Source organism: Oncorhynchus keta, chromosome 17 (assembly GCF_023373465.1).
Source record: "Oncorhynchus keta strain PuntledgeMale-10-30-2019 chromosome 17, Oket_V2, whole genome shotgun sequence".
Lineage (NCBI taxonomy): Eukaryota > Metazoa > Chordata > Actinopteri > Salmoniformes > Salmonidae > Oncorhynchus > Oncorhynchus keta.
The window spans coordinates 52,042,688-52,055,267 of NC_068437.1; the positions used below are offsets into that span (position 1 = coordinate 52,042,688).

Sequence of the window (12,580 nt, forward strand, 5' to 3'; positions counted from 1 at the left end):
GTGTCAGGTCATGCTGTGTGTTGGGCTGTGTCAGGTCATGCTGTGTGTTGGGCTGTGTCAGGTCATGCTGTGTGTTGGGCTGTGTCAGGTCATGCTTTGTCAGGTCATGCTGTGTCAGGTCATGCTGTGTTGTGGGCTGTGTCAGGTCATGCTGTGTCAGGTCATGCTGTGTGTTGGGCTGTGTCAGGTCATGCTGTGTGTTGGGCTGTGTCAGGTCATGCTGTGTGTTGGGCTGTGTCAGGTTATGCTGTGTGTTGGGCTGTGTCAGGTCATGCTGTGTGTTGGGCTGTGTCAGGTCATGCTGTGTGTTGGGCTGTGTCAGGTCATGCTGTGTGTTGGGCTGTGTCAGGTCATGCTGTGTGTTGGGCTGTGTCAGGTCATGCTGTGTGTTGGGCTGTGTCAGGTCATGCTGTGTGTTGGGCTCTGTCAGGTCATGCTGTGTGTTGGGCTGTGTCAGGTCATGCTGTGTGTTGGGCTGTGTCAGGTCATGCTGTGTGTTGGGCTGTGTCAGGTCATGCTGTGTGTTGGGCTGTGTCAGGATATTCTGTGTGTTGGGCTGTGTCAGGTTATTCTGTGTCAAGTCATGCTGTGTGTTGGGCTGTGTCAGGTCATGCTGTGTGTTGGGCTGTGTCAGGTCATGCTGTGTGTTGGGCTGTGTCAGGACATGCTGTGTCAGGTCATGCTGTGTGTTGGGCTGTGTCAGGTCATGCTGTGTTGTGGGCTGTGTCAGGTCATGCTGTGTCAGGTCATGCTGTGTGTTGGGCTGTGTCAGGTCATGCTGTGTTGTGGGCTGTGTCAGGTCATGCTGTGTCAGGTCATGCTGTGTGTTGGGCTGTGTCAGGTCATGCTGTGTGTGGGCTGTGTCAGGTCATGCTGTGTGTTGGGCTGTGTCAGGTCATGCTGTGTGTTGGGCTGTGTCAGGACATGCTGTGTGTTGGGCTGTGTCAGGACATGCTGCGTGTTGGGCTGTGTCAGGTCATGCTGTGTGTTGGGCTGTGTCAGGTCATGCTGTGTGTTGGGCTGTGTCAGGTCATGCTGTGTCAGGTCATGCTGTGTGTTGGGCTGTGTCAGGTCATGCTGTGTTGTGGGCTGTGTCAGGTCATGCTGTGTCAGGTCATGCTGTGGGTTGGGCTGTGTCAGGTCATGCTGTGTGTTGGGCTGTGTCAGGTCATGCTGTGTGTTGGGCTGTGTCAGGACATGCTGTGTGTTGGGCTGTGTCAGGACATGCTGCGTGTTGGGCTGTGTCAGGTCATGCTGTGTGTTGGGCTGTGTCAGGTCATGCTATGTGTTGGGCTGTGCCAGGTCATGCTGTGTGTTGGGCTGTGTCAGGTCATGCTGTGTGTTGGGCTGTGTCAGGTCATGCTGTGTTGTGGGCTGTGTCAGGTCATGCTGTGTCAGGTCATGCTGTGTGTTGGGCTGTGTCAGGTCATGCTGTGTGTTGGGCTGTGTCAGGTCATGCTGTGTGTTGGGCTGTGTCAGGTCATGCTGTGTTGTGGGCTGTGTCAGGTCATGCTGTGTCAGGTCATGCTGTGTGTTGGGCTGTGTCAGGTCATGCTTTGTCAGGTCATGCTGTGTCATGGGCTGTGTCAGGTCATGCTGTGTCAGGTCATGCTGTGTGTTGGGCTGTGTCAGGTCATGCTGTGTGTTGGGCTGTGTCAGGTCATGCTGTGTGTTGGGCTGTGTCAGGTTATGCTGTCTGTTGGGCTGTGTCAGGTCATGCTGTGTGTTGGGCTGTGTCAGGTCATGCTGTGTGTTGGGCTGTGTCAGGTCATGCTGTGTGTTGGGCTGTGTCAGGTCATGCTGTGTGTTGGGCTGTGTCAGGTCATGCTGTGTGTTGGGCTGTGTCAGGTCATGCTTTGTCAGGTCATGCTGTGTCAGGTCATGCTGTGTTGTGGGCTGTGTCAGGTCATGCTGTGTCAGGTCATGCTGTGTGTTGGGCTGTGTCAGGTCATGCTGTGTGTTGGGCTGTGTCAGGTCATGCTGTGTGTTGGGCTGTGTCAGGTCATGCTTTGTCAGGTCATGCTGTGTCAGGTCATGCTGTGTTGTGGGCTGTGTCAGGTCATGCTGTGTCAGGTCATGCTGTGTGTTGGGCTGTGTCAGGTCATGCTGTGTGTTGGGCTGTGTCAGGTCATGCTGTGTGTTGGGCTGTGTCAGGTTATGCTGTGTGTTGGGCTGTGTCAGGTCATGCTGTGTGTTGGGCTGTGTCAGGTCATGCTGTGTGTTGGGCTGTGTCAGGTCATGCTGTGTGTTGGGCTGTGTCAGGTCATGCTGTGTGTTGGGCTGTGTCAGGTCATGCTGTGTGTTGGGCTGTGTCAGGTCATGCTGTGTGTTGGGCTCTGTCAGGTCATGCTGTGTGTTGGGCTGTGTCAGGTCATGCTGTGTGTTGGGCTGTGTCAGGTCATGCTGTGTGTTGGGCTGTGTCAGGTCATGCTGTGTGTTGGGCTGTGTCAGGATATTCTGTGTGTTGGGCTGTGTCAGGTTATTCTGTGTCAAGTCATGCTGTGTGTTGGGCTGTGTCAGGTCATGCTGTGTGTTGGGCTGTGTCAGGTCATGCTGTGTTGGGCTGTGTCAGGACATGCTGTGTCAGGTCATGCTGTGTGTTGGGCTGTGTCAGGTCATGCTGTGTGTTGGGCTGTGTCAGGTCATGCTGTGTCAGGTCATGCTGTGTGTTGGGCTGTGTCAGGTCATGCTGTGTTGTGGGCTGTGTCAGGTCATGCTGTGTCAGGTCATGCTGTGTGTTGGGCTGTGTCAGGTCATGCTGTGTGTGGGCTGTGTCAGGTCATGCTGTGTGTTGGGCTGTGTCAGGTCATGCTGTGTGTTGGGCTGTGTCAGGACATGCTGTGTGTTGGGCTGTGTCAGGACATGCTGCGTGTTGGGCTGTGTCAGGTCATGCTGTGTGTTGGGCTGTGTCAGGTCATGCTGTGTGTTGGGCTGTGTCAGGTCATGCTGTGTCAGGTCATGCTGTGTGTTGGGCTGTGTCAGGTCATGCTGTGTTGTGGGCTGTGTCAGGTCATGCTGTGTCAGGTCATGCTGTGGGTTGGGCTGTGTCAGGTCATGCTGTGTGTTGGGCTGTGTCAGGTCATGCTGTGTGTTGGGCTGTGTCAGGACATGCTGTGTGTTGGGCTGTGTCAGGACATGCTGCGTGTTGGGCTGTGTCAGGTCATGCTGTGTGTTGGGCTGTGTCAGGTCATGCTATGTGTTGGGCTGTGCCAGGTCATGCTGTGTGTTGGGCTGTGTCAGGTCATGCTGTGTGTTGGGCTGTGTCAGGTCATGCTGTGTTGTGGGCTGTGTCAGGTCATGCTGTGTCAGGTCATGCTGTGTGTTGGGCTGTGTCAGGTCATGCTGTGTGTTGGGCTGTGTCAGGTCATGCTGTGTGTTGGGCTGTGTCAGGTCATGCTGTGTTGTGGCCTGTGTCACGTTATTCTGTCTCAGGTCATGCTGTGTCAGGTCATGCTGTGTGTTGGGCTGTGTCAGGTCATGCTTTGTCAGGTCATGCTGTGTCAGGTCATGCTGTGTTGTGGGCTGTGTCAGGTCATGCGGTCTGTTGGGCTGTGTCAGGTCATGCTGTGTGTTGGGCTGTGTCAGGTCATGCTGTGTGTTGGGCTGTGTCAGGTTATGCTGTCTGTTGGGCTGTGTCAGGTCATGCTGTGTGTTGGGCTGTGTCAGGTCATGCTGTGTGTTGGGCTGTGTCAGGTCATGCTGTGTGTTGGGCTGTGTCAGGTCATGCTGTGTGTTGGGCTGTGTCAGGTCATGCTGTGTGTTGGGCTGTGTCAGGTCATGCTTTGTCAGGTCATGCTGTGTCAGGTCATGCTGTGTTGTGGGCTGTGTCAGGTCATGCTGTGTCAGGTCATGCTGTGTGTTGGGCTGTGTCAGGTCATGCTGTGTGTTGGGCTGTGTCAGGTCATGCTGTGTGTTGGGCTGTGTCAGGTTATGCTGTGTGAGGTCATGCTGTGTGTTGGGCTGTGTCAGGTGATGCTGTGTGTTGGGCTGTGTCAGGTCATGCTGTGTGTTGGGCTGTGTCAGGTCATGCTGTGTGTTGGGCTGTGTCAGGTCATGCTGTGTGTTGGGCTGTGTCAGGTCATGCTGTGTGTTGGGCTGTGTCAGGTCATGCTGTGTGCTGGGCTGTGTCAGGTCATGCTGTGTGTTGGGCTGTGTCACGTTATTCTGTGTCAGGTCATGCTGTGTGTTGGGCTGTGTCAGGTCATGCTGTGTGTTGGGCTGTGTCAGGTTATTCTGTGTCAGGTCATGCTGTGTGTTGGGCTGTGTCAGGTCATGCTGTGTGTTGGGCTGTGTCAGGTCATGCTGTGTGTTGGGCTGTGTCAGGTCATGCTGTGTCAGGTCATGCTGTGTGTTGGGCTGTGTCAGGTCATGCTGTGTGTTGGGCTGTGTCAGGTCATGCTGTGTGTTGGGCTGTGTCAGGTCATGCTGTGTGTTGGGCTGTGTCAGGTTATGCTATGTGTTGGGCTGTGTCAGGTCATGCTGTGTGTTGGGCTGTGTCAGGACATGCTGTGTGTTGGGCTGTGTCAGGTCATGCTGTGTGTTGGGCTGTGTCAGGTCATGCTGTGTGTTGGGATGTGTCAGGTCATGCTGTGTGTTGGGCTGTGTCAGGTTATGCTGTGCCAGGTCATGCTGTGTGTTGGGCTGTGTCAGGTCATGCTGTGTTTTGGGCTGTGTCAGGTCATGCTGTGTGTTGGGCTGTGTCAGGTCATGCTGTGTGTTGGGCTGTGTCAGGTCATGCTGTGTGTTGGGCTGTGTCAGGTCATGCTGTGTCAGGTTATGCTGTGTGTTGGGCTGTGTCAGGTTATGCTGTGTGTTGGGCTGTGTCAGGTCATGCTGTGTGTTGGGCTGTGTCAGGTCATGCTGTGTGTTGGGCTGTGTCAGGTCATGCTGTGTGTTGGGCTGTGTCAGGTCATGCTGTGTCAGGTCATGCTGTGTGTTGGGCTGTGTCAGGTCATGCTGTGTGTTGGGCTGTGTCAGGTCATGCTGTGTTGTGGGCTGTGTCAGGTCATGCTGTGTCAGGTCATGCTGTGTGTTGGGCTGTGTCAGGTCATGCTGTGTCAGGTCATGCTGTGTGTTGGGCTGTGTCAGGTCATGCTGTGTCAGGTCATGCTGTGTCAGGTCATGCTGTGTTGTGGGCTGTGTCAGGTCATGCTGTGTCAGGTCATGCTGTGTGTTGGGCTGTGTCAGGTCATGCTGTGTGTTGGGCTGTGTCAGGTCATGCTGTGTGTTGGGCTGTGTCAGGTCATGCTGTGTGTTGGGCTGTGTCAGGTTATGCTGTGTGTTGGGCTGTGTCAGGTTATACTGTGTGTTGGGCTGTGTCAGGTCATGCTGTGTGTTGGGCTGTGTCAGGTCATGCTGTCATGCTGTGTGTTGGGCTGTGTCAGGTCATGCTGTGTGTTGGGCTGTGTCAGGTCATGCTGTGTGTTGGGCTGTGTTGGGCTGTGTCAGGACATGCTGCGTGTTGGGCTGTGTCAGGTCATGCTGTGTGTTGGGCTGTGGGTCATGCTGTGTGTTGGGCTGTGCCAGGTCATGCTGTGTGTTGGGCTGTGTGCTGTGTCAGGTCATGCTGTGTGTTGGGCTGTGTCAGGTCATGCTGTGTTGTGGGCTGTGTCAGGTCATGCTGTGTCAGGTCATGCTGTGTCAGGTCATGCTGTGTTGGGCTGTGTCAGGTTATGCTGTGTCAGGTCATGCTGTGTGTTGGGCTGTGTCAGGTCATGCTGTGTGTTGGGCTGTGTCAGGTCATGCTGTGTGTTGGGCTGTGTCAGGTCATGCTGTGTGTTGGGCTGTGTCAGGTCATGCTGTGTCAGGTCATGCTGTGTGTTGGGCTGTGTCAGGTCATGCTGTGTGTTGGGCTGTGTCAGGTCATGCTGTGTGTTGGGCTGTGTCAGGTCATGCTGTGTGTTGGGCTGTGTCAGGTCATGCTGTGTCAGGTCATGCTGTGTGTTGGGCTGTGTCAGGTCATGCTGTGTGTTGGGCTGTGTCAGGTCATGCTGTGTGTTGGGCTGTGTCAGGTCATGCTGTGTGTTGGGCTGTGTCAGGTCATGCTGTGTGTTGGGCTGTGTCAGGTTTAGCCCCCCTCTAATTATTTTATAATGAGATATATACTGAACAAAAATATATAAATGCAAAATGCTACAATTTCAACGATTTTACTGAGTTGCAGTTCATATAAGGAAAATAGGTAAAGTACAATAGATGAATTAGTACCTAATCTATGGATTTCACATGGCTGGTCAGTGGCAAAGGCCCTCAGTGGGGCCAGGTCCAGCCGTCCGGTCTCAGACGATCCCGCAGGTGAAGAATCCGGATGTGGAGTTCCAGCGTTGGCGTGGTTTCACGCTTACGGTTGAGAAATGAACATGAAATTATCTGGCAACAGCTCTGGTGGACATTCCTGCTGTCAGCATACCAGTTGTACGCTTCCTCAAAATTTGAGACATCTGTGGCATTGTGTTGTGTGACAGTAACTGCACATTTTAGGGTGTCCTTTTATTGTCCCCAGCACAAGGTGCACCTCTGTAATGATCATGCTGTTTAATCAGCTTCTTGATATGCCACACCTGTCAGGTGGCTGGATTGTTTTGCAATGGAGAAATGCTCACTAACAGGGATTAGAGAGAGAGTGTGACCGTCCCTGTCCTAGATTTCACACGTGGACTTTATTTAATTAACTAATTATGCGACTTCTGAAGGTAATTGGTTTCACCAAATACATATGAATACATATGTATGCACCACTTTGTTTTTAAATTTTCCATTTCACTTCACCAAGATGGACTATTTTGTGTGTGTCCGTTACATGAAATCCAAACAAATATCAATTTAAATTACAGGTTGTAATGCAACACAATAGGAAAAACGTCAAGCGGGATGAATAGTTTTGCCAGGCACTGTACCACCACAGAATGATGCTGACACTAGGACCGCACTCAACCAAATATATAAGGCCATAAGCAAACAATAAAATGCTTACCCAGAAGCAGCGCTCCTAGTGGCCGGGGACTTTAATGCCGGCAAACTTAAATCAGTTTTACCAAATTTTTACCAGCATGTCACATGTGCAACCAGGGAGAAGAAAACTATAGACCACATTCACTCCACACACAGAGATGCATACAAAGCTCTCCCCTGCCCTCCATTTGGCAAATCTGACCATGATTCTATCCTCCTGATTCCTGCTTACAAGCAATTAAAGCAGGAAGTACCAGTGATTAGCTCAATACGGAAGTGGTCAGATGACACGGATGCTACACCACAGGACTGTTTTGCAGCACAGACTGGAATATGTTCTGAGATTCATCCAATGGCGTTGAGGAATATACCACCTCAGTCATCGGCTTCATCAATAAGTGCATCGATGACGTCGTCCCCACAGTGACCGTACGTACATACCCCAAACAGGAGCCATGGATTACAGGCAACATCTACAACAAGCTAAAAGACTAGAGTTGTTGCTTTCAAGGAGCGGGACACTAATCAGGACTCCTATAAGAAATCCCGCTATGCCCTCAGAGGAACAATCAAACAAGCAAAGCGTCAATACAGGATTAAGACTGCACCGGGTCTGACGCTTGTTGGATGTGGCATTGCTTGAAAACTATTACGGACTACAAAGGGAAACCCAGACGCGAGCTGCCCAGTGACACGAGCCTACCAGACGAGCGGAATGCCTTTTATGCTTGCTTCGAGGCAAGCAACACTGAAGCATGCATGAGAGCACCAGCTGTTCTGGATGACTGTGTGATAACGCTCCCGGTAGCCGATGTGAGCAAGACCTTTAAACAGGTCAACATTCACAAAGCTGCGGGACCAGATGGATTACCAGGACATGTACTCAAAGCATGCGCAAATCAGCTGGCAAGTGTCTTCACTGACATTTTCAACCTCTCATTTTCAACTGAGTCTGTAATACCTAGATGTGTCAAGCAGACCACCATAGTCCCTGTGCCCAAGGAAGCGAAGTAACCTGATTACCTCCCTGTAGCACTTACGTCGGTAGCCATGAAGTACTTTGAAAGGCTGGTCATGGCTCACATCAACAGCATCCTCCCAGATACCCTAGACCCACTCCAATTTGCCTACTGCCCCAACAGATCCACAGATGACATAATCTCAATCGCACCACACTGCCCTTTCCCACCTGGACAAAAGTAACACCTATGTGAGAATGCTGTTCACTGACTACAGCTCAGCGTTCAATACCATAGTGCCCACGAAGCTCATCACTAAGCCAAGGACCCTGGGACTCAACACCTCCCTCTGCAACTGGATCCTGGACTTCCTGATGGGCCGCCCCCAGGTGATAAGAGTAGGCAACAAAATATCTGCCACGCTGATCCTCAACACTGGGGCCCCTCAGGGGTGTGTACTTACTCCCTCTCTTGTTCACCCACTACTGCATGGCCTAACACGACTCCAACACCATCATTAAGTTTGCTGATGACGCAACAGTGGTAGGCCTGATCACCGACAACGATGAGACAGCCTATAGGGAGGAGATCAGAGAACTGGCAGTGTGGTGCCAGGACAACAACCTCTCCCGTAATGTGAGCAAGACAAAGGAGCTGATTGTGGACTACAGGAAAAGGCATTAGTGGAGCGAGTCGAGAGTTTCAAGTTCCTTGGTGTCCACATCACCAACAATCTATCACGGTCCGAACACACCAAGACAGTCTTGACGAGGGCACGACAAAAGCTATTTCCCCTCGGGAGACTGAAAATATTTGACATGGGTCCCCCGATCCTCAAAGTTCTACAGCTGCACCATCGAGAGCATCCTGACCGGTTGCTTCACCGCCTGGCTTGGCATCTGACCATAAGGCATTACAGAGGGTAGTGCGTACGGCCCAGTACATCACTGGGGCCAAGCTTCCTGCAATCCGTAGCAGTCAGACATCTGTTGTCTTGTCCCGTCCGGTCCCATGTATATATATTTTTCTTCGTATATATTTGTTATGATTATTTTTCATCTCAATTCCCATCTACGGACTGAACATACTCTCCTGCAACCCGCCTCATCGTGGTACGGATCTGCAATTTTTTTTTACACTTTAGAACCGGAACCCCCATCAGAAGCTAGCCAGCTAACTAGCTACTTGCTAATAGTCATTTAGCCACTGCTAGCGGTCATCAACGTTAACTTGGACATCAGCCAGCCTCAGCCCGGTCAATTCCTGCCAGTCTGCACAGCGCGATATCAACCCAGAGCATATCGGACTGCTTTTTCTCAGGAATCTCAGGATTCCTACCACAAGCTCTGAACCTTTACACTGGATCATCGCAGCTAGCTAGCTGCTATCTGAGTGGCTACACCTGGCTAACGTCTCTGTCCCGATGCAAGCACCAGTTAGCCTGGAGCTAGCCTGGAGCTAGGCCCATCTCCCGGCTAGCTGAAGAGGTCCATCAGCCAATTCCTTGGGCTACAATACCTATTTTGCTAATTGGCCTGGACCCTTTTACTGCCAACATAGAGCCCCGCCGATCCATCACGACTGGTCTGCCAACATAACCATCCGAGGGGGTCTCAACAGGCCCTTCCATCGTGACATCCCCCGAAGGCCCTTCTGCTAGGCCTTGCCCGCTAGCTGTCTGAATCTCCATGTCTCCAGCTCACTTGGCTACGCATGCCTCTCCCTAACGTCAATATTGCTGTTTTGGTTAGTGATTATTGTCTTATTTCACTGTAGAGCCTCCAGCCCTGCTCAATATGCCTTAGCTAGCCCTTTTGGTCCACCCCCCACTCACGCGGTGACCTCACCTGGCCTAAATGGTGCCTCTAGAGACAACCTCTCTCATCGTCACTCAATGCCTAGGTTTACCTACACTGTATTCACATCCTACCATACCCTTGTCTGTACATTATGCCTTGAATCCATTCTTCCGGGCCCAGAAATCTGCTCCTTTTACTCTCTGTTCCGAACGCACTAGATGACCAGTTCTTATAGCCTTTAGCCGTACCCTTATCCTATTCCTCCTCTGTTCCTCTGGTGATGTAGAGGTTAATCCAGGCCCTGCAGTGCCTAGCTCCACTCCCATTCCCCAGGCGCTCTCATTTGTTGACTTCTATAACCGCAAAATCCTTGGTTTCATGCATTTTAACATTAGAAGCCTCCTCCCTAAGGAGTGTCTGAATCCTGGTTTAGGAAGGCCTCCAAAAATCCAGAAATGTCTATCCCTAACTATAACATTTTCCGACAAGATAGAACTGCTTAAGGGGGCGCAGTTGCAATCTACTACAGAGATAGCCTGCAGAGTTCTGTCATACTATCCAGGTCTGTGCCCAAACAATTTGAGCTTCTACTTTTAAAAATCCACCTTTTCAGAAACAAGTCTCTCACCATTGCCGCTTGTAATAGACCCCCTTCAGCCCCCGGCTGTTAATTGATTGCCCCCCATCTATCATCAGAGTTCGTACTGTTAGGTGACCTAAACTGGGAAATGCTTAACACCCCGGCCGTTCTACAATCTAAGATAGATGCCTTCAATCTCACACAAATTATCAAGGAACATACCGTGTACAACCCTAAATCCGTAACCATGGGCACCCTCTTAGATATCATCCTGACCAACTTGCCCTCTAAATACCCCTCTGCTGTCTCCAACCAGGATCTCAGAGATCATTGCCTCATTGCCTGCGTGTGTAATGGGTCTGCGGTCAAACAACCACCCCTCATCACTGTCAAACGCTCCCTAAAACACTTCAGCAAGCAGGCCTTTCTAATCGACCTGGCCTGGGTATCCTGGAAGGATATTGACCACATCCCGTCAGTAGAGGATGCCTGGTTTCTCTTTAAAAGTGATTTCCTCTCCATCTTAAATAAGCATGCCCCATTCCAAAAAATTTAGAACTAAGAACAGATATAGCCCTTGCTTCACCCCAGACTGCCCTTGACCAGCACAAAAACATCCTGTGGCGTTCTGCATTAGCATCAAATAGCCCCCGCGATATGTAACTTTTCAGGGAAGTCAGGAACCAATATACTCAGTCAGTTAGGAGAGCTAAGGCTAGCTTTTTCAAACAGAAATGTGCATCCTGTAGTACTAATTCCAAAAAGTTTTGGGACTGTAAAGTCCATGGAGAATAAAAGCACCTCCTCCCAGCTGCCCACTGCACTGAGGATAGGAAACATTTTCACCACCGATAAATCTACAATAACCGATCATTTCAATAAAGATTTTTCTACAGCTGGCCATGCTTTCCACCTGGCTACAACTACCCCGGCCAACATCTCAGCACCCCCTGCAGCAACTTGCCCAAGCCCCCCTGCTTCTCCTTCACCCAAATCCAGACAGCTGATGTTCTGAAAGAACTGCAAACTCTGGATCCCTACAAATCAGTTGGGCTAGACAATCTGTACCCTTTCTTTCTAAAATGATCTGCCGAAATTGTTGCAACCCCTATTACTAGCTTATTCAACCACTCTTTCGTATAGTCTGAGATCCCCAAAGATTGGAAAGCTGCCGTGGTCATCCCCCTCTTCAAAGGGGGAGACACTCTAGACCCAAACTGTTATATACCTATATCCATCCTGCCCTGCCTTTCTAAAATATTCGAAAGCCAAGTTAACAAACAGATCACTGACCATCTCGAAACCCATCGTTTCTTCTCCACTATGCAATCTGGTTTCCGAGGTGGTCATGGGTGCACCTCAGCCACGCTCAAGGTCCTAAACGATATCATAACCGCCATCGATAAAAGACAGTACTGTGCAGCCGTCTTCATCGACCTGGGCAAGGCTTTCGACTCTGTCAATCACTGCGTTCTTATCGGCAGACTCAATAGCCTTGGCTTCTGAAATGCCTCGCCTGGTTCACCAACTACCTCTCTGATAGAGTTCAGTGTGTCAAATCGGACGGCCTGTTGGCTGGACCTCTGGCAGTCTCTATGATTGTGCCACAGGGTTCAATTCTCAGGCCGACTCTTTTCTCTGTATATATAAATGATGTCGCTCTTGCGGCTGGTGATTCTACGCAGACGACACCATTCTGTATACATCTGGCCCTTATTTGTACATTGTGCTAACAAACAGCAGCCTCCAACTGCTTTTAAATGCAAGTAAAACTAAGTGCTCTTCGACCAATTGCTGCCCTCACTATCGTCAATACTCTGGACGGTACTGACTTAGAATATGTGGACAACTACAAATACCTAGGTGTCTGGTTAGACTGTAAACTCTCTTTCCAGACTCACATTAAGCATCTCCAATCCAAAATTAAATCTAGAATCGGCTTCCTATTTCGCAACAAAGCCTCCTTCACTCATGCTGCCTAACATACCTTCGTAAAACTGACTCTCCTATCGATTCTTGACTTCGGCGATGTCATTTACAAAATAACCTCCAACACTCTACTCAGCAAATTGGATATAGACTATCACAGTGCCACCCGTTTTGTCACCAAAGCCCCATATACTATCCACCACTGCGACCTGTATGCTCTCGTTGGCTGGCCCTCGCTTCATACTCGCCGCCAAACCCACTGGCTCCAGGTCATCTAAAAACTAGGTAAAGCCCCGCCTTATCTCAGCTCACTGGTCACCATAGCATCACCCACCCGTAGCACGCACTCCAACGGGTATATT

The 12,580-nt window shown here is 50.8% G+C and overlaps 1 protein-coding gene across 4 annotated transcripts in view; it reads left to right on the plus strand.

Annotated features, from left to right (window-relative positions):
* The window catches only part of LOC118379202 (netrin-4-like), a 100,004-nt gene that overhangs the window by 58,556 nt on the left and 28,868 nt on the right, over nucleotides 1–12,580 (plus strand). The window lies entirely within an intron of this gene.